General features: G+C 38.2%; 1 protein-coding gene across 2 annotated transcripts in view; it reads right to left on the bottom strand.

Moving 5' to 3' along the window:
* Positions 1-15,346, bottom strand: part of SYNDIG1 (synapse differentiation inducing 1) — a 192,306-nt gene that overhangs the window by 106,753 nt on the left and 70,207 nt on the right. The window lies entirely within an intron of this gene.

Consider the following 15,346-nt stretch of genomic DNA (forward strand, 5'->3'; position numbering starts at 1 on the left):
GTTAGAGGTATTATAACAAAGTGGAAGCAACTGGGAACAACAGCAACTCAGCCATGAAATGGTAGGCCGCATAAAAGCGAGGTCAGTGCATGCTGAAGCGCACAGTGCGCAAAGGTCGTCAACTGTCTGCAGAGTCAATAGCTACAGACCTCCAAACTTCATGTGGCCTTCAGGTTGGCACAACAACAGTGTGCAGAGAGCATCATGGAATGGGTTTCCATGGCCGAGCAGCTGCATCCAAGCCTTACGTCACCAAGTGCATTGCAAAGTGTTGGATGCAGTGGTGTAAAGCACGCCACCACTGGACTCTACAGAAGTGGAGACATGTTCTCTGGAGTAATGAATCACACTTCTCTATCTGGCAATCCGATGGACGTGTCTGGTTTTGGCGGTTGCTAAGAGAACGGTACTGGCCTGACTGCATTGTGCCAAGTGTAAAGTTTGGTGGAGGGGGATTATGGTGTGGGGTTGTTTTTCAGGGGTTGGGCTTGGCCCCTTAGTTCCAGTGAAGGGAACTCTTAAGGCATCAGCATGCCAAAACATTTTGGACAATTTCATGCTCCCAACTTTGTGGGAAAAGTTTGGGGATTTCCCCTTACTGTTCCAACATGACTGTGCACCAGTGCACAAAGCAAGGTCCATAAAGACATGGATGAGCGAGTTTGGAATGGAGGAACTTGACTGGCCTGCACACCTAAGCCTTGTGGACAGCCTTCCAAGAAGAGTTTAAGCTGTTATAGCTGCAAAGGGCGGGCCAACTGAATGTTGAACCCTACGAACTAAGACTGGGATGCCATTAAAGTTCATGTGCATGTAAAGAAAGGTGTCTCAATACTTTTGGCAATATAGTGTATATATACACATAGGCTAAATACTTTATATCCTTCAGGATTGAATTGTGAGTTTGATTCATCCTTTTTTTTTTAGAAAAAAAGGTTTATTTTTTTGCTGCGCTATTTTTCTTCTTTCTGTTTTAGATATGCCTTTGGAAGACATGGATATGAATATTGAATGGTATTAGAATACAGATACCTGGATGTTAATACTTATGCATTTCTTCTTGCTAGTGTGCAGAATTGCAATGATAGCTACCTTCTCCAGTATTTATATGAGTTATAAATTATTTATGTGATTTTGGTAGCTGTCATTTAAAATCTATATTCCATTTACAACAAATTTTATTGAATCTATATACTATTTAGGAGAATGTTATGATGAAATCTGTTACTGACCTGATGAAGAGCTGTTTGTAGCCTAAATTTTGTGTATTGAAGCCCTCATGTACTGGAATTCTGCATATTAGAACATATTAGAGGCATGTAAACAGTGCACTTATTTTACTTGGATTTTATTAGGGTTGCACAGATACCAAGTACAGTACTCGGTACAAGTACGAGTACATGTACCGATACTTTTGAGCTCCAAGACTAGACTAGATAAAAATTCAGAAGTTAGGAGTCAGCTGTCATTTGTAAGGATCACACGGAGCTCCTGGGATTTGTGCATCTCTGTTTTAATGTATGATTTTGTTTTTATAAATATGAATAAAGGGATGCACAGATACCAGTTTTGCGAGTACGGGTACTGGTACTTGCCGAGTACTTACAAGTACGAGTACTGATACATTTTTGTTTATTGTCATGTGACAGTTTTTCTAAAACAATACAGACTAATGATTTCCGGACAGTGGTGGAGCTCCAGAGCCAGGTCCCAGCTGCAACCGCTGCAACCCTGGTAGTTCTCATGAAAATGCCAAGTATCTGCACTGGTACTCGAAAAGTATCTGTGCATCCCTAGATTTTATCTTTGAGTATCAACCACAGGTGTTAATGTTTCCCATCCTGAAAAAAATACCGAATCTACCCACTGAATATCTTTGAATCTGAACTGAAACAACACAAGATAGCACAACATATTCCCTGGAAATATGGATATGTAGCTGTGATGGAACAAAAATATGATGGCCACATAAACATATGTAGGATGGAATATAGAAACTCCCTTTAAATATAACTATCTGTACCCAAAGTTAAATTAACTGCTGATAGAAGTAATTCTAGTTTGTAATTTTGACTCTTCTTCCTCTCATTGTCTTATATAAACAATGCTGCCCAAACTTCATTTAATTATTAGGTAATATGGCCAGAATCAATCTTTACTTGTCACAAATCAACACTACAAACACACCAGCCCTTATCCACATACACATTGTTTACTGTAACCTTTTTTGGGGTTTTTGCAGCCCATTCTTCTTCTTTCTTCATTTCCTGAGTGTTAGTCTTACAGCAATCAACAATTCTTCTCAAAAATTATACATGCTTTGGCAAATCACTTGTCATCAGGTATTGTTGGCGTATTTACCATAACAAAGGTTGTTACATTTTAAGTACTACATAAATAATTTATCATAAACAAACCACTAGGTGCATATGTATACTACCATTGTATCATCTTTTATGTATATCTTATTCTTATCTGAACAGTGTCACCCATCGCTGGACTGTCTCTTTTCAAAAGTACCGTAGTTTGTAGTTTTTTAAAGTAAATTGAACCACAAGCATGAATGCAGAGAAGTGAGAATTACACACCAATGGCCTGATTAGCTTAAATGTGAAGTGGTGAAATTAGTTTAAAGCTGAAAGCCAGGGGAAATATTATTAACCCATGCAGTGGGGCTACCCCCATAGTGCAAGGGTTAACTGCTCATTTTGGTCTAGGGAGAATAATAACAGGTATGCTCTGTGAATGGGAACACATAACAAACTTATGGTGGAGGTTTCTCAAGTTTGACTGCAAAAGTGGAAATACGCTTTAATGAATATGAACAATAAATACATGACAATAGAAAGAAAATATACAAACCAAACAATATACAGTAGCTCGATAAAGGACACATGAAGCTATACTACTACAGTAGTAACCAATAAAAACATTTTGTTAAAGTCAAGAATTGTGATGTGAACATTTGACAAGAGAATAAATTAAAGTTAACATGTTGCAAGGAAGTAAAATCTATTTTATTGATAGAACTAAATATATTTTTAAAGAGAATGCAACTCTGTATTCAGTAAATGATGTGTCTGCAATAAATCACAAAGCTGAGCTTCAATCCAAAGAACTAATTGCACACACCAGTTATATAGGATATCTTTAGTGAATTAATAAGGTGCTAATGTTCCTTTACTGTCAGGCTGAGGACTACATAAGGACATTACAAACATTTATCACATATTTTATTTATGATATCTAAATAATTCACTACAGAAATTAATAGATGGCTACAACGCCATATTAAGACTGTGTAGTGCCCCAGGTCATAGTGAATGAATACAACTTAAAACAGTAATTGTCCAAAATCAATGTCATGATATGAACTTAAGGTTTAGGCTGGATAAATGGTTCTCTAGTAGAGACCAAACAGTAGACAAACAGTGCACATGGAAAAAAGAAACTCAGGTATAGTGGAGAACTATCCAAATCCCTGTTTTACTAGTTTAAAGTGTAACTAAATCCAGAAATATTGTACTGTATATTTTGCAGCTTGTCAGCAGGGATGAGATTCCAGTTCCCAGCCATGTAGAATTTGACACAAACTTTCCATGTTCACAGTTCACAAAACGGGCAAACAAAATGGCCATTTCTTTTGCATGCTAAACTTCTGGCTGCTGGAGCCCAAACTCTTGTTTGGTGGCAGTGACACTACCAACACTAAATGAATGACTTTCTGCTCCTTGGTTGCTTAAACACTGGCAGCTTCCTGCACCCTAGCAACCAATGACACTTTGCAGGCCAGCTGCCTGTATCCTTGTAATCGATTACATCACTGGTAGGTAGGATGCCAGCAGTCGCACAACCAGTGGTTGTTATTGTGCACTATAACAATCAATCACATTGTGCACAAATGTAAAAATCCATACTAGACTTTTATTTGACCATGCAGCCTTCAGGGCAAGAAAGAGAGGGGCTGCAAGCATGAGTCCCAACCCTCCTGAACCATAGCAGGTCACATGCCCTGAACATAGGGAAGATACCGTGCTGGGGAAGATGAATGTAAACAAAGGGGCACAAGATCTTGTATGACGTCATTGACCAAATGTGGTCATGACCGTATTTGGTCAGTGACATTGCCTGGGTTCCTAGAAAAAGATGGTAACCGCATACATTTATAACCAGCCTTTGTAGCAGGGTGCACATGGGAAGGCTTACAACAATACAAAACACAAAAAGTCCCCAACACACCTGCCAGCTAGCCTGCAACAAAACAAATTACCCTGTCTAACAGTATGCCTTAAAAGCAGAGGTTTTAGTTGCACAAACTTCTACATATTTTTGGCCAAAGGTTTGTGCAACAAAAACCTCTGCTTTTAATGCATACTGTTAGACAGGGTAATTTGTTTTGTTGCAGGCTAGCTGGCAGGTGTGCTGGGGACTTATTGTGTTTTGTATTGCCTGGGTTCCCCTGCCCCATATTTTACCTTCAGCTTCTGTCTGGGAATATGTAATTTGTGGTGAGAGTCCATTGGATCATCTCAGTGGTGGGATGTGTTTTCTTTCAGCTCAGTAAATATTGTTAATTCTGGATGACATGATTTACAATGGATTTACATTGTGGGACTTTTTTGGGTGGGTTTGGATGTTTTGCATTTATTATCTATTTATCTTTTTTTGCATGAATGAGTAACATGGGGTACACCTTAATCATTCAGTTAAGGGGGCTAGATTAAGTTAGATTTTAAAGGGGGCTTCCAAATTCTAATAAGTCCCTCCCCCACAGACTCCCAGATCTTCTTGGATACTGAAAGTGGGGAAGAATCCCTTGCCCTTATCAACATGGGGACAATGTGCCTTGCCAGGGAGGGGGGAAGCTTCGCCGCCCCTATGGCAAGATAACCAATTTCATGTTGAAGGAATGTGGCCTGGTATGGTTCAGAACGTGGGGGTGCATGTTTGATGCCTCTTACTTTCCTCTCAGGCTGCATGTTTGGATAAGAGTCTCTTATAGATTTTGGGTATTAGCCCACTTTTTTGTTTTTTTGTTTGGGGTATCCCATAAAATCCATACCAGACCCCATATTAGTGTGATACCCAGCTTGGTGGTGGACTGCAACACATCAACGTTGGGGTTCTAATCACAATGAATGTCACTGCAGTGCACCAATGCACGAAATGTGCGCCACCACACGTTGCGGTAACACGTGCATTACCACAGCAAAGTGGTGTGAATGGGCGCTTAGATTAAATGGAAAATTACTGTTTTGAATGACTATTTTATTTGCCTTTTTTCTAATGAGCCCTCAAAGGAACAATAACTCCTACAAACACATGATAATGTTATAGCAATTACCTATTAGCATCTTTGTAAAAAGATTATCTGTAATGGGAAAAACAGCGTTTGTCACATTTATACAATGAAATACTACAAGGATGTATACTTTTAGCCTACATTGCATGGTAGTTGAAAATTAATGATATTACATGCTATTTCCAAAATGAAAGATTAACATTGAGCTCACAGCAGGATATATGAAGAGTAAAGGAAAATAATTTGCAGATTAGCCGTTTTTTTTCTCACAGAGGTTATCCTTATACAAAGGACTACTCCTGATATCTATAATTCCCTTTCAGCAAAGCTGTTCTGACAGAAACATTATAAGCTTTTGTTATTTTCAAATACCTCATGCCAATCTATGTACTAGGAAGCAAGTGACAAAATATATTACCACTGAAGTACAGCGCATTTTATGTACTCTGCAAATAACATAGCTTTGTGAAATTGGCTTATTTGTGCTAAGGACCCATTTACACTTTAAAAAATCAAATTCTTCTTCATATACATTTCCCATGCTAACATACAGTACCTGGATGACTTTACACCTGTTTTCTTTAAAGCCTGTCCTTAATAAAAATAATTCCTAATAGGTATACCTGCAGAAGAAAAAAATGCAAATACTTACATTTCCCACTGAGGCCCCGTTCACATTGAGCGATTTATCGCGCGGTAATTTCCGCGATATCGCGCCAATTTACCGCGTGATATCGCTCTCCAATGCTTCTCAATGGGGCAAAGGGTCCTGCTGTAACGACACACGACCCGCGACAGCAGGACCCTTTGCCCCATTGAGAAGCATTGGAGAGCGATATCACGCGGTAAATTGGCGCGATATCGCGGAAATTACCGCGCGATAAATCGCTCAATGTGAACGGGGCCTTAATCTGCCTCCAGAAGGTCACTCCATTCACGAGAAAATGTCAGCTAAAGTCTTTTGGGAAACTGATACTTCCGGGAATGTCGATCTCTTAGATCTCCAGCAGCAGGATGAACTACTGCAGGTGACCAAGAAGATCAACACTCTGCCAAACGACAGTTTCCCAGCAGATGTTTGTGGAGGACTTCTTGTGAACAGATCAGCCGGAGGATCCACTGTGGGCGACCAAGGAGATCAACACCAAGCATCGGTTTCCCAGCAGACATTTGTGGAGGTCTTCCCAGAGCATAGTTTCTGCAGACAAGGCAGCAGGAAACGTAATCATTTCAATTCTTCTTATGGAGGTATACCTTTTTGGAATTTTTGTGTCAATGACAGAGACACTTTATTTTTGTAAAATATTTCCAATGAGTCCTTTATATGTGGCATCAGACCTTCCCAAAATCTAGGAACCAGCTCATAGAACTAATGAGCAAACAATAATGCAGCTTTAAACTGATTTAGGCAGTTCTCATGCCCCCAAAGTTATTTATAACTTGTATGTATTATTTATTAAAATCCAACTTAAATACTTACAATGCACTAGTGCTCACCCAGTACTGAGGATATAAGCTTAATCTTATGAAAGGAGAGACACACCACACTCTTAGTTCCATGTGTACACATTTCAATGAGTGACAGCACCACTGTTTTGTTGAATATTTTTTCATCAATGTTCACCTTTATTTATATATATATAATATAAATCATTTATTTTGAGTTTTTATATATTTATTGTTAGCACAGGGGAGGGTGGGAACATATATTGTATTTTTAGTGCTGTAATGTATTTGTCAAAGCAGCAAGAGCTTGTCAAAAGAATTTTCTCTTACCAAATCTATCCAAAGCTACATAAAAATGTTTGTCTGGTTTTGTGCTTTAAGTTTATCTAAAGATATATTCCTTCCCATTGTTACTCATAATTACTAGTTCTCCTCACATCATTCTGAGGAAGAAGGCAAATAAAAAAAAACTAACAGGTAAGGGTATTTTACATGATGGACAACTGTGGATGAATACAGAATTCAGTGTATGTAGGACACATTCAAAGAAGCTAACAAAATATTAATTCACAAGAAAACTATTTTGTCTTCTGTTGAAATATTTTTTTCACCCTAATAATCAATGTTGTAATAGCCTTAGTAATAATAACATCATATAATGAGGTGAAAACAATGAGACTATAAACAGAAAATACAATATTGACAGTCTAATTTTTTGCCACTTTCTGCTATCAGTCTGAATAATTTACAAGGTCTTTTTCTTTGTTATCACTAGTATCACTGACCTATACTCATCTCTGAACTTGCTTGCAATAAGTAATTTCAATAGAGCAGTTGAAAACTAACATTAGTAAAAAGGATATACCTATAGCCACTGCCCAAATGTCTAATACAAAACTCAAGTAGATGGTACAGCTGGGGCTTGTAGGGTTGCTAAATTAATATCTTACCCAATTGTAAAAGAGGCAGCAATACAACAAACCACTGGACACCAATATAAAATATGAGGTGCTGAAGAGAGAGGAAATCAGCATGGGACCTCAAAAATTAGACTCCATAATTTGTAGTAACATCCCTGCCAGGCGCAAATCTAGACCTTGATGCATCATTGCTGTTTAATCTGGTACAAAGAGAGATATTATGTTAATAATCCTTCCTTAGGCTTCTTCACCGGACCATACTGATTGCATTACAGGACCTAATTTTTTATTCTTATTTTACAAACGTTGTTGAGAACAGAGTTATCTGGCAAATATTGTTGACATCCATAGGATCCTGATTACTTTGGGCTAAGATACTCTTAATTTGTGGAAATATAATCTCCACAAATTTGTCTACGGTTTGGTATCAAATGCACAGAGACAATAAATTCTCTGCATAGACTTGAAAAAATAACAGCAAAAGTATGTTAAAAAAGGTGGCAGTAACATCTTCAAGCATAGTCTCCATGAAAAAAACATATGAAGCTTTGCTTGGAAAAACTTTTAAAGCAAATTTAGACTATGGTACTTGCAGAAGGAACTACAACTTGATTTTTTTGCCCATGCCCACTTTATCGTCCACTTTTTTAAAGGTTTCTGACCCCTCCCCAAGTGACACCTTCAATGTAATCCAGTAATCAAAATGAGTGGGTGCGGTATGGTTTTGAAAGTTTTGATAGGCCCTTTGAGGCTATAACAATGGAAGATGCTAAAGAACTGTCAAAAATTAAGAATGCTCTGTTGCTTCTAATATAAAATTATGTGCTAAAGGTACATTTTTACTGATTGCTTTGTCACATTAAATTGTACTAATTATTCCCTGTTGGACACATTTAGATTTCAAGCATGAGTCTGCTATAAAATCTAACAAACATGCCCATCTGTTATTATTGTACTGTAACAAACTGTATGTATTCCAACACCCATTGCTCATTCTATTTACATTTACCGTCAAGGTAAAAATAAACAAGAAATACCCAGTTCTAAGAGGAAATGCAAAGTATACTTGTCAGTATTAATAGAAAAGAGAGACAGAGGTGAGAAAAATAGCTGCCAATACTTGACAGCTCTGTCTAGGTACATTTGCATCTTAGTAGAAAGAATCAATGTTCTGCCAGCGCAGTATACTGTATAGGCAAAACATTGCATACTTTTTTGCAAGCCTCACAAACCAATATGTGATATTACAAGAGTGATACAATTAAAGAGGACCTACACTTAAAGGAATTTAAAATCCAACCCTAAACTCTTCATAATCCCTTTTTATCCATTATAATTTGCATTAATTCTGCACTGAAAGTTTCTAAATGATGCAGCATATACATAACTCAGATGCTTGTGTTGATATTTTACAAACTCTAAGGGTCCTTTCAAAACTTAACAGTAAAGTGCATAGATGTGACCTCTAACTTTAAGGTGACATTAAACTCAGGAGTTAAATCTTAAAAAAGCATTCAAGTACCTTGACTATTAACAAAAATGTAGCTTATCTGTGTATCACTCAGCTGTAGATCATCAAATCATCTCTGAATTAATGCTGACACTGTCCTTCCTTCTGGAGGGTGGCTACTTTTGTTCTCGTTGGTCCTTGTTTGTGTTGTAAATAAGCCACCGCTCCAAGCTCACTCCCGTGATGGACTACAATCTCATGTTTAGTTTACTCATTTGAATTGAGATTGTAGTACATCACGGGAGCGAGCTTGGATCGGCGGCTACTTAACAACACACACAGGGACCATGGGGAACAAAAGCAGCCACCCTCCAGAAGGAAGGACAGTGTCAGCACAATGATTGGAGATGATTGGAGGATCTACAGCGGAGTGATACAGATGGCGTTAGGTAACCAGGTAACCAGGAACGCCATCTGTCATTACACACTGAGAACATGGAGAGGCCGCTCTCAGTGTGTAATGACAGCGTCCCTGGTTAGCTGGTAACCAGGTACGCTGATCTCTCTGAAAGTGGCCGGAGCCAGCCGTGAGATGAACCAAAGGGGTCCTGGGGCCGAAGCTAGCCGAAGGATCAGACGAAGCTACGGCTAGATCCTTCGGCAGCTTAGTGAATAGACCTCACAGTGTGAAGTATTTCCAGCAATGTTCTGCAGTGAGCAGAGGGCAGACATACTGCCCCTTTATAATTAGTTTAGCATAGTTTCAAACGTGTATGTATCAGACAATGGTCTTTAGTTTATTTCTGAATATGTAAGTTTTACCAAAGCATATGATTCTCAGAATACAACTTTCAGTTTTAACTATCCATAGACAAACAGACAAACTTAGCAAACTATACAATCAAATGTTTGCTTTCAAAAGCAAAAGCAAAGCAGAGAAGATCCATACATTCCAGTGGGAGAACTATTTCTCATTCACATTCACATTTAATAATCACCACCTCTTCAAATGATATGCAGTGTTTGCTGCACAGCACAGTGGTCAAAACACCTGTTGAGCCTTTCTGAAGGAGTCCCGTGCAGGACAAAACGTGTTAAGGGGTACAGGTGTCCCGCCATCACGGGACCCTGGAGATATGCAGAGACAGTTGTATATTGCATGGAGATCATGAAATCAATATGCTTAACGTCGATATGGACTTGACATACCATATTAGTGGAATATACAGACAGTGATTCCGTGCATTGGCACAGTTTGGACTTTATACATCCTGGATGAGAGAGACTTGTGGATGCCATTACATATACAATTTGTGGATATGATTAATGAAACATATTGATGGATACATGAATTGCCAAGCACATGTAACATGAGAGTAAGTACACATGCCTCCCAGACGGGTTATGACTCGCGTCTCGACTGATTGGTCAGGAAGCCACGCTGCCTCGACAAGTGAAGCTGGTTTTCTCTCATTAGAACACTGGCTATAATTGGGGCTAAAGGCACCAGGACTTGGTTTCGGCGAGTACTGTAAAAAAAAATGAAGGTACTCATACTCATACTCCATACCCAGGAACCAGTATAGGTGCATCCCTAGTATATAGTTTATCAATTTTGATATTTGTTTATTGCAATAAATACAAATTTTTATTTTTGTATACATGGGCAATATGACTGATACATATAGGTATGATGTGTCCTGAGTCTGCATAGCACAAGTGATTACAGGTGGGAACTAATTGGTACATAAAGATGCACACATTGTCATGCTGAATGGCAGAAATACATCTATTGATGGAATGGGATTACCTGCAGAACAAATGAGAAAACCAATAAATGCTCACCACTCTACCTATGACAAGCAAGCAGCCCTAGCCTAATGAAAACAAGGAAGTAAGCAACAACCATAAGCTAAATAGTACAAACATACTCCAAGGCCTCTAACTGATTTACAGGATGGAGATTAAATCATGTCGCAGAGACCTAGAGAACAGAGTAGCTAACTTTTGTTTCTTTGAAATGACAAGCTCCTAGGTTTTAATGGGCACAAACTGAGTATGGTAACGTACAAAAGGAACAGCTATTCAAGTAAATGCAATACCATTTTTTAATGGCACAGATGGAGACTACAACAATAATCCAGTGGAAAGAAAACTAAGAACAGAAACAAAGCAAAAACATTTCTAAAACACCAGTGTTGTAATTCCCAGGTCCTGTATATCTCCAGATACTAAACACAACCACACAGTTAAAAACATGAAGTACGGTTTGATAGATTTATGTAGTTGGCTCTGGTTTGTCTCTGCTGTATGTAGTTATATGCTGAGCTAACTACTGATGCATGACACTCCTTGGAAGGTCACTGTGGAGTAAATTGCAAGAAATTGCAAAATGGCTCAACCTAATGTCATTTTAATCTTTAAACTGTTCCAGTGTAAACATGTGACTGAGTGATGAAAGTTGCATTATGACTCTATGCATATAATTAAAGGATATTACAGTGACTGTATTTCTTTTATTATTCAGCACAGATATAGCGTGGAGCTCTCTTAAAATATTTGACCCATAAAGGATTTTCATATTTTGAAAATGCAGAAGAGCTTGTGATCATCAGCCATGTCCAATATAATGCCCAAATAAAAGGGAGCCAGGGCCTCTTTAATGGATCGCTGCTTTTAATCTGAGGAATAATGAAATTTGCTACCTGAAAACTATTCTATGCTTGATATATTTCTCCCCTGCCTGGCATATGGTTGAGTGACGAATCACATTCTACAAGCCAAGCAAGTTTAATCCACTAACTTTACTGAAATAATTTAGGTACTGAAATATATGCTGCATAATTATGTTTTAAATATATATACCGTAGATAACATTGGACCACCACCAGCCTTTTTTTAAAAACAAAAATCACAAAAAGAAAACAGTGAAAGCAGTGAAGTGATAATTATATTATTAAATCAAACAAGCTTTTAAAAAAAGTTTTGTGCGAATTCAAATTTTGACCAATGCTTTGGAGTAAGAGTCTTACACTCTCTTCTATAGGCATGCTCTTCTAGATGACTATATGATGAGGGTTTGAAGGTTTTGCTGTTTCTTACAGGCAATCAATAATGGTTTATTTTTTTTAATTATAGTAACACTCTAGTTTTTTTTAACTCCCCTCCTCATCCTGAAGCCCTCCCCTGCCATTTTGTTTTAAACAAATACCATTATACATACCCTAATTCCAGCAGTATTCAGGTCAGTCTTCGTATGAGTCCTTACTCTTCTTTCTCTGCTGCATTAACGTAATGCCATGTGACGTGAGCAACGCTCAGTCCAGAAGTACTGTGAGCCCAGGCTGCATGATGATACACCCTGGGGGTGTGTCCATGGCAGAATAGGACCACATAGAGTGGGATGAATTATGTTGTTCATCAATTTATCAAAAAGACAAGTGGCACTAGACCTTGGAATGGTAAGTCTGCATGGGACAGCACCAGGGATATGGGGAGTATTGCAATGAAAAGTACATTTTATAATTTTAATAGAGGCGAGGTTGCATATTTAAAAAAAAAAAAAAAATCAAACTGGAAATCCTCTTCAAGAATGTATCTCCATCATCTCCTGTGCTAAGGGTAAACACTAATGATGAGTAAGCATTTTCAAACAAGAACTGCATACCCAAACCATTGCAAGAATATGAAGACACAATAAAATTAAGAGCTATGCCCATATAAATCTAGAAGCGAAAGATTACAAGTAAGAAGCAAGTAAGATATACAATAAGAAACAGTGGGATTGATTTACTAAAGGCAAATAGGCTGTTTGTTTGGTGAATGTAGTCAAATTTCACTTTGCAAAAAATACACAATCATGTGCAAGGAAAATAATTTAAAAAACCTGTATTTTTTCTTGCACTCTTTTTTCTCTGTGGCATTAACGTAATGGCATGCGAGCAATGATCCGTCCAGGAGTACTGTGAGCCCAGTCTGCATGATGATACCCACTGGGGGTGTCTCAATGGCAGTCTAGAACCACACAGAGTGGGATGAATGATGCTGTTCATCAATGTATCCTAAACCTTGGAATGGTAGGCCAGTTTACATACTTACCTGGAGATTGTAATTTTAATGATGTGTATGAGTATAGGGTAGGGTATGAGAATGCCAGGCGGCATGTATAAAGGAGTTCCAGAGCAGAAACAAAAAGGAAATTAAAACTACTGGAGATGAGAGTGAGAAAATGTGACTACAGTTGAAGAGAGAGGATCAGATCATCAGGGGAAAGTTATGTTTTGGCCAAAAGGCAGCTAGAAGAACATATGGTCTTAAAAAGTGGATACTGCACTTTGATCACACCAAACTTAAAAAAATACTATCAAAATAGTTAAACAAAATACCTCCCCCCCCTCCCCCCCAAAAAGGAAGCCAAAAATACCCATTGTTATGTTTAAGGAAAGCCTTGCAGCAATACAAGCGTTTGCAATAGATTGAACAACAGCTAAAAAAGACTGCTGACCTCAAATCAACAGCAGATTAAAATAAATACAGAAAATACCAAATAATAATAATAATAATAATAATAGCAGCAAAAAAAAGTTGATTGCCAACAGAGCTGGCAATGAGAATTAAAGTACAGTTTCCTAACACAACCTAATCTCTCCCTATGCAGTTTGTCAGATTTCCCTATTTTTTCCCTACAGCAGGTTCCAATACACTGACACTATTACTGCTTTAAAAGTGAGGGGAGTGGCTTATCCAAAAGTACCATTAGTGGCCCTTCTAACCCTGCTCTCCATAGGTCAACTTTCATGTGGTGCATTATGTTTTTAAAAAGATTCTCCCTGTGAAATCTGCACATAAGTTCACTGGGACTGCAAGTCAGGAACTCATAAGATTCACCTTGAACCCTTTGGAGCAGCAAACCCCAACCTCAACCCTACTGTTGACATGAAGTATGAAAATCTAGAGCTAGATCAATGAGGAAAAGCATAATATAGAGCTCTTTAAATTTTGTAACTAGCAAATCAACATTATTTTCTAGAAGGTACTTTTATAATAAAATATTATGACAATACTGATACTGAATAGAATCTGAAAGGAAACGGGTGTAAATATAGGCAAATAGTTCGGAATTAACCTTTTTATGAATTAATTTGTATAAGGAGAATAGAGTCAGTCGAGGTTGTAGAGGCTTGAAGGGTCCAGGGAGTTCCTTAAATGTGGCAGGAATATGGCATCAGATAGAGTTACTGCATGTTAAAAAGTGATTTCAATGCAGGAATCAATCACAAGGCTTCATATAAATGTCAAAACAACTAAGAACATCCCCTTTGAAGAATTTTCAACCAATGCGCTGCACTGGAAAATAAGATGTCCCCGGATGACAAGACAAAAAATAAGGATGTATGATGACTTCCAGGTTCATAACAAGTGACGGTAAGTCTATCCCGAAATAGCCAGGCATTGTCCAGTTTTTTGGGTCCTATTACAATTGCAGTTTATATCTTCTTCCTTCCAGTCATTTTCAGCAGTCCCTCCAGCTTTGCCGGTGCCGGTCTCTGATCCAGCGCAGACTGCTGTCTCTTTCATCCTACGGAGTCTGTCCGGCATGTACACTCACGGCTGCGTGCATTCACTTACATGGTGTCTCTTCTCTTCTTCCTGCCAGTGATCTCCAATGTGCATGCGCCCGCACACATCCTCCTGCCCAGCTGCTTGAAAAGCTGGATTCTGTAGCCAGGAGCGAGCGACGGAGACAGATGTAATCTTTTACCTATTTGGTAACTTTTTTTAATGTAAATGTTTTTGCAAATGTATACTGCTTGCTAGCAGTAGATATATATAAAAAATATTTGTTATACACTTTAAAATCCCTGGCAAGTACACAGCTGAACAAAATAACAATCGAGAGATGCATTGTTTTTATTCATATCTTTGTTTTTGCTGACCATCTATAAAGTACCCAGTAAAAATGCATCTATCTCTCTGAACACAATCCAATCCCCTTCAGCTCTTTAAGCATTACACCGTTCATCAATGTTATCGAAAGCTGTGCCTGACATTAATAAAACCACTTCCTCCTTTACTCCTGCCTCAAACAAAATCAATACAATGGCAACAGAAATTCTATTCTTCTCTAGCAAGAAGATTACAGCATGCCAAGAATATTTACAGACAGACTCACACAGCATCCCTTTCTAAACACTGTAGATTCCTTTGGCAATTATTTAGCCACACTAG

This window comes from Nanorana parkeri, unplaced genomic scaffold (assembly GCF_000935625.1).
Source record: "Nanorana parkeri isolate BGI_ZX_2015 unplaced genomic scaffold, ASM93562v1 scaffold402, whole genome shotgun sequence".
NCBI classification, from domain to species: domain Eukaryota; kingdom Metazoa; phylum Chordata; class Amphibia; order Anura; family Dicroglossidae; genus Nanorana; species Nanorana parkeri.